This window comes from Urocitellus parryii, chromosome 6 (genome assembly GCF_045843805.1).
Source record: "Urocitellus parryii isolate mUroPar1 chromosome 6, mUroPar1.hap1, whole genome shotgun sequence".
NCBI classification, from domain to species: Eukaryota; Metazoa; Chordata; class Mammalia; order Rodentia; family Sciuridae; genus Urocitellus; species Urocitellus parryii.
The window spans coordinates 71,647,859-71,661,691 of NC_135536.1; the positions used below are offsets into that span (position 1 = coordinate 71,647,859).

The 13,833-nt window shown below is 38.7% G+C and overlaps 1 protein-coding gene across 4 annotated transcripts in view; it reads left to right on the forward strand.

Moving 5' to 3' along the window:
• Window positions 1–13,833, forward strand: part of Rtn1 (reticulon 1) — a 375,661-nt gene that overhangs the window by 109,221 nt on the left and 252,607 nt on the right. The window contains exons 1-2 of one of the 4 annotated variants that reach the window (XM_077799491.1): window positions 4,561–4,659; window positions 4,764–4,887. The exons of 2 other annotated variants lie outside the window; for them this stretch is intronic. The gene's annotated coding sequence lies outside the window, so the exon portion shown is untranslated. Of the gene's footprint in view, window positions 1–1,205; window positions 1,799–4,560; window positions 4,660–4,763; window positions 4,888–13,833 lie in introns of those variants that run through there. One more of the 4 variants, XR_013343701.1, reaches the window with a different exon arrangement.

Below are 13,833 nucleotides of genomic sequence, written 5' to 3' on the forward strand. Positions count from 1 at the left end.
TTAGGTAGGCACATGCTCTGAATACAGCACCTGTCACACTGTATTGTGATGCTTTCAGGTCTTTCCTCCATACCAGGTTGCATGTTCATTGAGGGAAGAAACTATGAACCTATCACAATGCCTGGCACATGCTAGGTGTTCAGTGAATTTTTGTTAAGTGGTTTGAATTAATTGCTATGCCATAGGTTCCTATATTGTATAACTTTAACAATTTGCTCTATATGACCATTCAGAGTATAATAATAATCTCACTATAGAGGACCAAGTTTCTGTCATGAGAGTTGGGTAAGAAGTAATTCTGAGAAAACTAAATTTCTTTTCTGCAAAGTGAAAATCCTATATGGTTGAATCATTTCCTCCCTTGTATATAAAGAGATTAGAATCCATCAATTATCACTGATGGTTCAAATAAACTCTCTTTCCGCTCTAGGTGAGCAGTATTAGGTTGGGCAATGAGAATTTGGTTCTCCCCGTCCTGTACCTAACTGGGCGCTTTAAAAAGCTACACAAGTGACTGTGGGCCACTTTGCCCTCCTTCCTCCCTTTAAGTCACCCTGACGGTCTCTAAAACCACGTCTCATTATTGTTATCATTTCCAATGCACAGTTTGAGGTCCTAGGGAGGTCCCTAGATTTCAATGTTGCTTCCTTTGCGTCTTTCTTCAGGAGTAGCTGAGAGGAGGGCGGAGCCGACTCTCTGGGCCTCCCTCGTCAGGTATGCCACCAGGTGACAGACACTCACCTTATCCCAGAAAGAGGAGGGATTCCGGGGCAATCCGAGACGGGTCAGAGCTATTTCGACTGCCCAATTCCTCTCTGGTGATAGCAGACGCGACACCGTCTCTAGCTGCGGGCTTGGTGTGTACAGACTGCCCGCTGCGGTTGCCTAGGAAACCCGCTCTCCACCAGCGGAGACCTTGGCTGGAGAAGGGGTAAAATGGGGCGGAGAAAGCAGCGGCCCGCGCGTGTCTCTGTCACGTGCGGCAACCTCTAACCAATCAGCAGAGGCAGGGACCACCCGGAAGACCCTTTAGTGCTCCTGGGAAAGGCGGCATCTAGTTTGCGGGTCTCTGGGTACCGCCGCGCGTCTCTTCATCTGCCTTCGCTGGCTCCCAAGACCCCGCAACAGGTTGTGAGCACAGTGGCGAGGACTTCGTGGCCGCCTCCATCCCTGACTCTCTCACGCTGACAATTTTTGACTTACAGGGAAGCATTGAGGCTTGCTGAGTTGAAGCCAGAGCCATGGCGCTGTGATGTCACAAGGCGGCCTGACGGCTGGTAGGAGCCCCGATTCTCAAGGGCGACCTTTCTCCCCGGCCTGCGACCACCGCCCAAAGTTGCTGTGCGCCCAGCGAGCAGAATGGAAGGACCACGCCCATGAACCAAAGCCCTGGTGCGCGCCAGAGAAGACTTAGTCTTCCCAGGGTCTTGTTCTCGGACAGGCTCTGGAAGTGCCTTTTAAGTTTTCCAAACTGTTCATGAGGCAAGAAAAAACATTTGCAAAATACAGTTTAAGGGGCAAGGGGAGGGACTTTTCTGAGTGTGCAGAGGAATGAATGAATGACCTTAGTGAAAGACAAAACAAAGTAATGCAGCTCTCTTCCCATTGTGTGTATTCTCTCAGTCTGGTAAGGTAAGCCACTGCCTCAGCCATGTGTTGCTGTTGAGCACTTGAAATGTGGCTAGTCTGAACTGAAGTATGCTCATAAAATACGCATAGTATTTTGAAAGCTCAGTATGAAAAAAAAGTAAACTATTTTGCTAATATTTTTTATATTGATTACATGTTGAAATAATTGTTGATACATTGGGTTAAATAAAAATATATCAAAATTGTTCTTTCTTCTTTGAAAATACGGCTATCAGAAGAATTTAAATTGCATGCGTTAGATGACTTGGGTTAGGTTTCTCTTAGAGAGCCTCGTTCTATCCTTTGAGGTTCAGGGGGTTTGTGTAGAATACCAGGGTACACTTCATGTAAAATAATGTCTGTAGTGCTATTTTCTCTCACCAGATGGCCTCCTCATTCAACAGACTAGTTTTAAATGGCTCTATCAAGAAAAATAATTGTTAGAAATATTTCTGTTTATCTAACAACTATCAAGAATTATAGGTATTTACTGAGATTCAGTTAACATTGTTATCAGTAATATATACTGTAAACACAAGCACATATAAAAAGGTAGATTTATTTTCATTATATTTTTATTTCATATAAAATTATTTCCATCATTGATAGGTTAAAAATAAATTATTAAATATATTTGTGGCTTAGGGATTTCAGACTGATGCCAGAAAGAATCTGATTCATACTTTGACTTTTACTATTATCTCTGAAAATCTAGTTGACATCATGACCTGTGTTTGGGAGGTTTTCCTTTTAGAAAATAGACTAATTAGAGGATAATAGTTTATGAACCTTTATAAAAAGATATATGAATCAATTAGATGAATTATCAAATCAATTTTCTCATTACAGGAAACACATTGCTTTGGGATAATAATATAAAGATTGTCAAAGTATATTGTCTTGTATATTTTCAAACTAGAAATCTGTTTTGATTTTCCTAAACAGTAAAGGACAGAAGATAGCTGACACAGGGTTTTCTTTATGTTATGTAAACAAATTATTATAAGAATGTTACTATTTCTAGGTAAAGCTCAAGAATTTTGGTCAAAAATTGAATCCAAGTTTCTTTATAGCTATAGACTAATAACCACTGGTGACTTGCTGAATTAAAGTCTTTGCCCACAGTAATTCTTTTTTGTTTTGTTTTTTTAGATGTTGATGGACCTTTATTTTATTCGTATATTTATATGTGGTGCTAAGAATCGAACCCAGGGCCTCACACATGCTAGGCAAGTGCTCTACCACTGAGCCACAACTCCAGGGCCCTGCCCACAGTAATTTTTAAGAGAATTGTCTGTTCACATATTCCAGATTTTATTTGAGCAAAGGATACTTGTAGTTAAAAGCCATGGGAGGAATATAGAAACAGTGACCTTTTTGTCAATCTCCTTTTCTTCATCTGAAGTTGCTATATGATGTGGTTTTATGACTGTTCAAAACAAAAGTAGAAATTAAGCCACTAAAAAATCAAGCAAGTTAAGTGAAATCAGGCTTCATCTCATTCATAGATGCTCCTAGACAAGGCCAATCCTTTTTTTTTAGATTTGTTTACAAAACATGTTTATTTAAATACAACAAAACATACAAGAGTTCCTGAAGTTATAAATTATGTCTGTCATTGTATTTTACAGACAACATTGCACCATCAATGTTGTATTAGCTTTTCATCATAATCAAAAAACATCTAAGTAAACTAAAGGAAGAAAAATTAATTTTTGGCTCACTGTTTCAGAAGTTTTAGTCCAAGTTTGGTTGACTGCATTGCCTTTGGGCCTGAGGTAAGGCAGAATATCACAGCAGTAGGAGCTTGGCAGAAGAGATTGTTTACCTTATTGTAGCAATGATAAATAATTTATTCTTTTAAAGAGAGGGGGATAGGGAGGGAGTGGTGGGAGAAAGTAAGGGGCCTGGGGCACAAAGAGCCCTTCAAAACATGACTCAACACCTCCATTCCTAAAGTTTTCATCACCTCTCAATAGTACCATAGTCAACACATGGATCTTTGTAGGACATTCCAGATCCAAACTATAATAAAGGTCAGCTCAAGGTGCAGAGAAGTATTTGATAACACAACCAAGATTAAAACTCTTTCTAGAGATTTCTTGTTCCAGCAGTCAGAGGCTAAGTGTATGATTCCATAGATTAGCAAAGGAAATGGTCAAACATGTTAAGAAAAAGTGCAAAATTGGACTATCACAAAACAGAGCTCAAAGTTGAAGTTAAAGGATCTTCATGGAGGTCATCAGATCTTGGGGTGGCAGAGGCCAAAGTCTAGAAATCTGTTGTGATTTTCCTAAATAGTAAAGGACAGAAGGAAGCTGACACAGGCAAAGCAAAGGTGAGTGTGGCTGCTTCAATGGACGGGAGAGTGAAAGCAGCAATCAGAATAGTTGGACTCTTGCAGAAATTGATATGGCTCATGGTGTTCCTAGAAGTGAAATACAAGAGTGTCTTGTAAATCCTCACTAGATCTGAATAAGCAGATGAGCTCTAGGCTAAGTGACAAAGTCTCACTGACATTCTGGAGGGCTCTGGATTTGTGTTTTCGTCTTCATTTGCTCCATGGAGGAATAGCAGGTAGTACATTGGTAGAAGACTAATAAGGACGGTTATTTCACTGACTCACATTTTCAGAAGCTTCTTGGGAAAATCTTTAACCTGTCAGGAAGGTCTGAAGGCCTAGTGGATAAAACAGGTGAGGTTCCACAGTAGGGCCGAGGAAATAAGGGTGATGGCTGTGGATTCTTGAAAGGCTTTGTTGAGAGTGGCAATTGAAGGTCCTGTGGGCTCCAGCTGTGCCTCTCACTGCACCAAAAACTTATGAAGCCAGGTTTTATAGTCACCCATTGAAGTCTTGTGTGAGAACTCGGTCACCTCCTCGTCATTTCCCCACATTTTCTTTCATCCAGTTGGACCCAGGATGAACCTCTGTACACCTGCTGTCTGAGCCAAAGTGGAGCCACGTCTGTCCATTGAAGCCAAACTGCCAGGAGCTGTTGGATTTGTACTGACAAGACATCCTGCCCTCCAGTGAGTGAAGACTCTGGCCATGTAATTTTCTGCTTTAATATCAGCTAGTTTCTGTTTTAGCATATCCCCCATTTCTCTCAGCGCGGTTTTTTTGCTCTTCCCAGGTGACTGTAGCACTCACTTTCTCTCCCAGTGCACTCAAGGATTTGACCCTGTCCATGCCACATTCATAGGAGAGAAAATTCTTCTACTCTACCCGGCCTTGGACTGTACACCACTGTTGGTCAGGTGAGGGCTCAGAATTGATGATGAAGTCATAGCAAAGAGAGTGAGTGCCTTGCAGTGGCAGTGCCAGGCCTACTGTGAGGGAAAGGCCTGTGTGGCAGAGGATGTGCAGAAGCAGGAGAAGGGAGTATTCATGCTGGGTCACGGTTGGTGCAGTGAGGAAGGGATCACAGCTGCTCAGTGTTCCTTGGGGACAGTGTTCCTCAGGGCCAATCCTTATAAAGTCAAATCTGTTTATTTAGAGGTAAAACTATCTTTTTGTTTTTGTGGGTTTTGGTACCAGGGATTGAATCCAGGAATCTTAACCACTGAGCCACACCCTCAATCCTTTTTTATATTATTTAGAGACAGGGTCTCACTGAGTTGTTTAAGGTCTTGCTAAGTTGCTGAAGTTGGCTTCAGACTCATGATCTTCCTATTTTAGCCTCCAGAGCTGCGGGGATTATACGTATGTGCCACCAAACTGGTAAAGCTGTCTTAATCCAAAAACAATTGGGATGATCTAATACTACTAATAAGAGTTTCAAGCTTACTGTATCACCACTTGGCTTGAAGAATCATTTAACAAGGTACAGATGGCTTTGCAGGCCCAAATAAGAAAATTTTGAATTTACAAATTTATTAAAACTTTATGGATTAGTTGTGGCTTTGGGGGGGCATTCAAAATTTATTTTTTAACAGACAGCATTATTAGGGATTTCTCCATAGACCACACATTTACCAGTGTTGTGAGCTCAATGGCAGGAACCACTTGTGTGCTCTCTGTAACAGTATCCACATCACAGTGTAAAAACGTACTATTATTGTGTGTGCTTACAATTTATGAATTGGTTGTTAAATTCATTTCTCAAAATGAAAAAAAAAACTATTCATAGTGTTAGAGAACTGCGGAGATATCTAATTAAAATTCTGCTTTGTAATCCCTTAAATTTAATTCCAGAGAACCAAAAGTCTGAAGACGCAGAAGTCTGGAAAATTGTTAGCTAATTTGATTTTTACATTATAGTAGATTTTTGATGTTTATGTGAGTACTTTCTATCTAATTATAATATTAAATTATCTGTAAAAATTTGCCCCATCTCACATTTGAATTTAATGTATTATGAAAAATCACAAGCGAAGCACAATTCAGTATTTACTTTGACAGTGGAAGAAATAATTTTATGGTGCTTAGTAAGACATCAACAGAGGCCCATCTGTTAATGACTAGCAATGAATATAAAGATCCAATGAAATGAATATACTAAGTACCATTTAAAAGTTAGGAGTCATTCTGAAACACACTTAAACAGGCCACCCAATGATATTTCTAATGATTCTATCAAAAAATGTAAGTCTTCATCCAAGGTTTGTTGGTATATAATCAATGGACAAGATTTTCTTAAAAGGTACTTTTAAGTACCAAACTGTTAAAAGCTACTTCCTTTGTATCATACAATTTAACCTTATTTTAATATCCCAGATATATTTGTATTTAGCCCCAAGGCAACACATTGAGGGACAGTCAATTTACATAGGCTTACTAGTAAGTCTTAATTCACTAGAGAGATGATCATATCTTGTATGGAAGAAATTTATACCTGAGGCTTAAAGAATTGATTGCATTCTTCAGGGCCAAGCACATTATCATCCTAGTACCATATAAGGCCCTCCACTTACTTTATCTCCAGTTTTTCCCTATACCCTACTCCCAATCTAATGTTCCTTATAAACCTTTAGTTGTACCTTTACAGTTAAAAATCAAACAGTGGTTCTGTGTATATTTTTAATTTACATAACTGGTATCATGATATAGTTTTTATTCTTTTTTATCCCATACTATTTTTTTTCTTTTTTTATTGGTTGTTCAAAATATTACAAAGCTCTTGACATATCATATTTCATACATTAGATTCAAGTGGGTTATGAACTCCCATTTTTACCCCAAATACAGATTGCAGAATCACATCGGTTACACATCCACATTTTTACATAATGCCCTATTAGTAACTGTTGTATTCTGCTACCTTTCCTATCCTCTACTATCCTCCCTCCCCTCCCCTCCCATCTTCTCTCTCTACCCCATCTACTGTAATTCGTTTCTCTCCTTGTTTATTTTCCCATTCCACTCACAACCTCTTATATGTAATTTTGTATAACAATAAGGGTCTCCCTCCATTTCCATGCAGTTTCCCTTTTCTCTCCCTTTCCCTCCCACCTCATGTCTCTGTTTAATGTTAATCTTCCTGCTCTTCCTCCCTGCTCTGTTCTTAGTTGCTCTCATTATATCAAAGAAGACATTTGTCATTTGTTTTTTAGGGATTGGCTAGCTTCACTAAGCATAATATGCTCTAGTACCATCCATTTCCCTGCAAATTCCATGATTTTGTCATTTTTTAGTGCTGCGCAATACTCCATGATGTATAAATGCCACATTTTTTTTATCCATTCATCTATTGAAAGGCATCTGGGTTGGTTCCACAGTCTAGCTATTGTGAATTGTGCTGCTATGAACATCGATGTGGCAGTATCCCTGTAGTATGCTCTTTTAAGGTCTTCAGGGAATAGTCCGAGAAGGGCAATAGCTGGGTCAAATGGTGGTTCCATTCCCAGCTTTCCCAGGAATCTCCATACTACTTTCCAAATTGGCCGCATAAGTTTGCAGTCCCACCAGCAATGTACAAGAGTACTCTTTTCCCCACATCCTCGCCAGCACTTGTTGTTTGACTTCATAATGGCTGCCAATCTTACTGGAGTGAGATGGTATCTTAGGGTGGTTTTGATTTGCATTTCTCTGACTGCTAGAGATAGTGAGCATTTTTTCATGTACTTGTTGATTGATTGTATGTCCTCCTCTGAGAAGTGTCTGTTCAGGTCCTTGGCCCATTTGTTGATTGGGTTATTTGTTATCTTATTGTCTAATTTTTTGAGTTCTTTGTATACTCTGGATATTAGGGCTCTATCTGAAGTGTGAGGAGTAAAAATTTGTTCCCATGATGTAGGCTCCCTATTTACCTCTCTTATTGTTTCTCTTGCTGAGAAAAAACTTTTCTGTTTAAGTAAGTCCCATTTGTTGATTCTTATTTTTAACTCTTGTGCTATGGGTGTCCTATTAAGGAATTTGGAGCCCGACCCCACAATATGTAGATTGGAGCCAACTTTTTCTTCTATCAGACGCAGAGTCTCTGATTTGATACCTAGCTCCTTGATCCACTTTGAGTTAACTTTTGTGCATGGCGAGAGGAGGGGATTCAGTTTCATTTTGTTGCATATGGATTTCCAGTTTTCCCAACACCATTTGTTGAAGATGCTATCCTTCCTCCATTGCATGCTTTTAGCTCCTTTATCAAATATAAGATAGTTGTAGCTTTGTGGATTAGTCTGTGTCCTCTATTCTGTACCATCACCACTTCTATTCAATATACTTCTCGAAACACTGGCCAGAGCAATTAGACAGACGAAAGAAATTAAAGGCATAAAAACAGGAAAAGAAGAACTTAAATTATCACTATTTGTGGATGACATGATTCTATACCTAGAAAACCCAAAAGGGTCTACAAAAAAACTACTAGAACTAATAAATGAATTCAGCAAAGTGGCAGGATATAAAATCAACACGCATAAATCAAAGGCATTTCTGTATATCAGCGACAAAACTTCTGAAACGGAAATGAGGAAAAATACTCCATTCACAATATCCTCAAAAAAAAAAATACTTGGGAATCAACCTAACAAAAGAGGTGAAAGATTTATACAATGAAAACTACAGAACCCTAAAGAGAGAAGTAGAAGAAGATCTTAGGAGATGGAAAAATATACCCTGTTCATGGATAGGCAGAACTAACATCATCAAAATAGAGATATTACCAAAAGCTCTCTATAGGTTTAATGCGATGCCAATCAAAATCCCATGCTATTTTAAGATTTGTCCTTTTTATATATGTATGTCCAATTCATTGTTTCTATATTCTGTACAATATTCCCTAATGTACAACAACCATGTTTTGTCTTTTTTGGTGTTTCTCTAGAGATGGGCACTTAGGTTGACTAAACAACACTCAACAGCCTTGTAATTATTAAGGACAGTTTCTCTAGAATGTATAATAGGAATGGAATTATTGGCCAAACAAACATACTTGACTTCACTAAGTACTGTCTGATAACTTTCCAGAAGGGCTATCTGGGATTTCCCTCCTAACAACAGTACTTGAGAATTCTTGTTTGTCTTGTTGGGGAAGTATAATTGAAAATAAAATCTCTTGTCTACACAAAAAATAGGTAGAAGTAAAATAAAACAATTCTATTATTGAATGAGCATAAAACTAGATCGTGATATGTATCACAGGCAAGGCCCCAAGGAGATTGCAAGGACAGAAAGAAAACTTGGGTTTTTATGTTGTCAAGAAAATACAACCCATGGCACACATGTTCTCAAAATAAACAATAACTAGTCCTGAAGTAACAGAACTTGACAGGTACCATTGTCACACCTTTAGGATGAGCATTAAGTTCATCCTACTAATTGGGGGTGACCATACATGTTAGAGAAATGGTTTTATCCAAAGGAAAAGAAACACCTTATATCTTCATGACCAGAGACAGTTTAGGAACCAGGCACCTGCAAGTTAGGGTCCTACTGTCCCACAGAAACTGGGAGGGGTGCCATTTTCTTGATGATACATTTCAAAGAGACTCCCAAGTCTTCAAAAGTTTTGGCAGAGCATTTGCCTAGCATGCATAAGGCACTGGGTTTGATCCTTAGCACTGTACAAAAATAAAGGCATTTTTTCTATATTCAACTACAAAAAAAATTGTTTTAAAATTATTCCTGTGTTGTAAAGCTGCTGAGAAACTTTAAAACTTTAAAAAGATTTACATATTGATGGGACAGAAAATTTACAATTGCATATTTTCTAAGGAAAGTGTTCTGAAAGAAAGAGAGAGGGGGATAAGTTTCTCTTGTACCATGGATTTAAAAAAAATATTGTGTTTCTTTTACCCTTATCTTTGCTAAATATTTGCATAATGCCTGTCTCTACTACTAGACCTTGCCCTCTTTGAGGGTAGGAACCACCTACCCTCATTCACCCTTGCATTTCCAGCATCTAGCTTAGTGGCTGTCATAGCAAGTGTTAAGGAAAGATTGGTCAAATGTATGCTTATCAAGTAAGTTTTATATAAACTATGTCATATTTTGATCAATTTGTTTTTTTGGACCTCTGAAATGTCCACAGCAGCTTTTCTGACCATTTTCTTTAGGTAAGCAAGAAGTAGCAGACAACTCTTTTTTTTTTCTCTAGAGCATTCTGTTTTCTCCACTTTAAGCAAAGTAAATGCAATATGAAGATTGGCATTTATAAAACTCAAATACTCAATGATGTTTTCCATGTTGGAGAAATTCCTCTCAGGAAGATGGAGGAGTACTGATTTCTTTCTGTATCCTCACCTTGTGGAAGGGGTGACTGAGCTCCCTTGGACCTCCTTAATGAGAGCACTAATCCCACTCTTCAGTGTTTTGCCTTCATGATCTTATCCACTCCCAAAGTGTCTACCTTCTAAGCATGTTGGAGGTTAGAGTTCCAACATAAAAATTTTAGGAAGAACAAATATTCAGACCAGTGCACTCCACCCCTGACTCTCCCTAATTCATAGCATTCTCAAATGCAGAATACTGTCATTCCACTCCAATAATGCCCCAAATCTTAGTCCAGCATCAGCTCAAATAAGTCAAGAGTCCCATCTAATTAGCAACCAAGTTAGACATAAGTGATACTCAAGGCATGATTAATCTTAAGACAAATTACACTTAGGCTGTGAACCTGAGAAATCATCCAAGCAAAACAAAAGATACAGGATAGACATTCTCATTCTGAAAGGGAAAAATAAGAAACAAGAAAAAGGTAATATGTGTTAAGCTCAACGGGAAAATATTTAAATTTTCAAGCTGAAGAATAATCTTTGACTCAGTACCCTGCCTTCTGGACACACAGGGGTAAGGGTTAGTCCTCCAAAACTCTGGGTGGTCCAGCTCCCATGGCTTTGCAAAGCACAGTCCATGACATAGCTTTTACACGTTGGTGCTGTATACCTCTCCTCTGGCTATTGCCTTAGTAAGACTTTGTATTTTTGGAGGCCCAAAGATATTGTGAACTAACTCATTTATTCAGCAAACACCAAATTTTATTTTCAGTGTAGATGCAGCTTCTGTACACTTTTGCCAGGAAAAGGTGACATTTCCAGTGAGGTTCTGATGACTGAGTTTTAGGGGAGGAAAGATAGGGATTAGAAGGAGAGAAGTGTAAATAACCCTATTTGTCTAGAGCAGGAGTTGGCAAATATGGCCTTTGAGCCAATCCAGCCTGCCACCTGTTTTTTTAATATAAGTTTTTATTAGAATACAGTCAAATTTTAATTTGCCCATTAAAATGGCAGAGTTGAGTAATTACAAAATGGAGATAGTATTGCCTGCAAAACTTATATTTACTTTTTGAACTTTTACAGAAACAGACTAGCCCTATGATCTAGCCCTATGGTTTATGAGTATTAGTACTATTTATGGCTGAAGATTCAAAGGGCTTGCATTCAGACAGTTTCCTATGTACTCTGTCCCACTACTCAACAAATACTTGTCACTTATTATTTTAGATTATAAGATTATGAGCATACAGTAGTAAACAAAAATCTTCTTCTTCTTGAGCTTTCATTCTATTGAGGGAAATTATATTGATTCCATTTTTTCCCTCTCAACCAACCATGTATTACTAGCTTCCAGATTCAAGGTGATTGAAAATAAAATTGTTTGGCTGAGGTTAGGTCACATGCTTGATCATTCTGGATGAAGAAGAAGGAATATCTGGTGGAAGGACCCAGAACAGTGTATGTTTGTGTGGGGGGCACAGAAAGGGAGTAGATGTTTCCCCAAAAGGCAATTATGTTCTGTACAAGTTGAATAGTGTCTCCACCAAAATTTATGCCCATCTGAAACCTTAGAATGTTGCCTTATTTGTAAATAAAGTATTTAAATATAAAATTCATTAGGATGAAGTGATACTAGATTAGGATAGGCCCTAAATTCAAGAACTGGTGTCCATATAGAAAAGCCATGTGAGAACATAGACACTACAGAGGGAAGAAAGCCATGTGAAGACAAAAGGCAGAGATTTTATTGGTGTAGCTACATGCCACAGAACACCAAGGATTGCCAACCACTTACAGAATATAGGGGGAGGCAAAGGATTCTTCCTGAGAGCCACCAGAGGGACCATAACTTATCCAATACCCTGTTTTGGATTTCTGGCTTCTAGAATTGTGAAAGAATAAATTTCTGCAGTCTTAAGCTGCCTAGTTTGTGGTAATTTGTAATAGGAAGCCTAATAAATTATTAAAGGCACTTTTAGGAAGGGAAAAGTAACTTGCTCAAAGTAACCTATAAGTACTTCTGTGGAAATTAGAAAAACTATTTCTTCTGGGAAGGTACAACTTAAGGAAATGATTTTTGAGCAAAAAGGAGAACTTCTCTCCTGGAAGACAAAATTAGTGTGCATGGAGACATGGTGTATGTAGTCCACCTCTATCAGTGCCCTTGTACAGTGTTCAGGTCGCCCTCCATGAGCTGTGGCCCTGTCTCAAGGGAAATAGAGAAGCTAGCCATTGTTGACTGACTGAGGGCCCATTTGAGTTTCTGAAAATGCAAGAATACCTTGTATGGGAAAACCATTAGGTGGTGCAATTGAGGCCAAAGATGATACTTGAGCCATAGGGTTTGCCACACTGGACTCTTTAGGCAGGTATATATGGTGGTGATATGTGGAAATCCTTTTCTCTTGGCTTCAGTTTTTTTCAGGAAAGCCAAGAAAACAGAGTAAGGACGCAGGAGGAGTTGGAGATTTGATGAAAGAGAGAGGTAAAATTATGATTTAATGGTTCAGGAGAATGGGAGAGTGAGTGGACTAGGTCAATAGAGTATGATTGACAGGCAGCAGTACTGTGTGCCAGCACACAGTGATCAGCAGTATAAGGTGGGGCAAGGCAGTATGGCTGTGAATTTCTCCATCGACATTCAGCTGTGTATGTGCTAGCACAGAGGACTGGAGAGTTGGGTTTAATAAAAGTGTGGTTTAACAAAATGAGCATAATACAGTGAAAGAGAGATGGAATGGTTGATGGTATGTTCAGAAATTCAATAATGATTGACCTGGGATTTAAGTCTGTCAGGAATGTGACTTCTTGAAAAAAGTTAAAGGGTAAGTTAGGATTGATACACATACAAGTGGAAGAACACAAGAACATATCCCACATTTTAGTATTTCACAAAATTATAAGCCTAATCACCTCTCTTGCTTTCCTCATCTCCTCACCCCACTTTGCAGGAATTCCTCATATTATACTCACATCAAACTCATCATTTCCAGAATATTCCAAGTCCTTACATTTCATTTTTATATCCACATCCACTAGTTCCTAAGTCTCAATGTTCTTTACCCTCTCTTGATGTATATTCCTACAACTTCTTTTCAACTGTTCCTTCTTTTTCAGAACCCTGTCTCAATATCCCAGCAAAGTGAGCCTTTTTCCCTTCCAACTTTCCCATCGAGAATGTGGTTCATACTTCTTTAGAGTCCATGGGGTGAGGCTGTGGCTCTTTATGAAGCGGGGCTATATATCATTCATCCCTTAGCAAAACAGAAACCTATAAATAATACCTTAATGAATAAATGATTGACTGAATGCTATTAATGTGAATTACCACCACCACCACCATCTAGACCAACAGTTTGTAAATATGATTATTAAAATCAATTGTCATGTGGAGGAAGATGGCAAAATAGAGAGGTTGCTTCCCTGGTGGCTTGATGCTGTGAAACCAAGAAAACAGGTTGCTTTTCAGCAAGGTGGGTAAAAGAACAAAAATTGTGTGTGGAGCGCTTTTACAGTGGGCACTCAAAACAGATCAGAGACTAAGGAGACTGA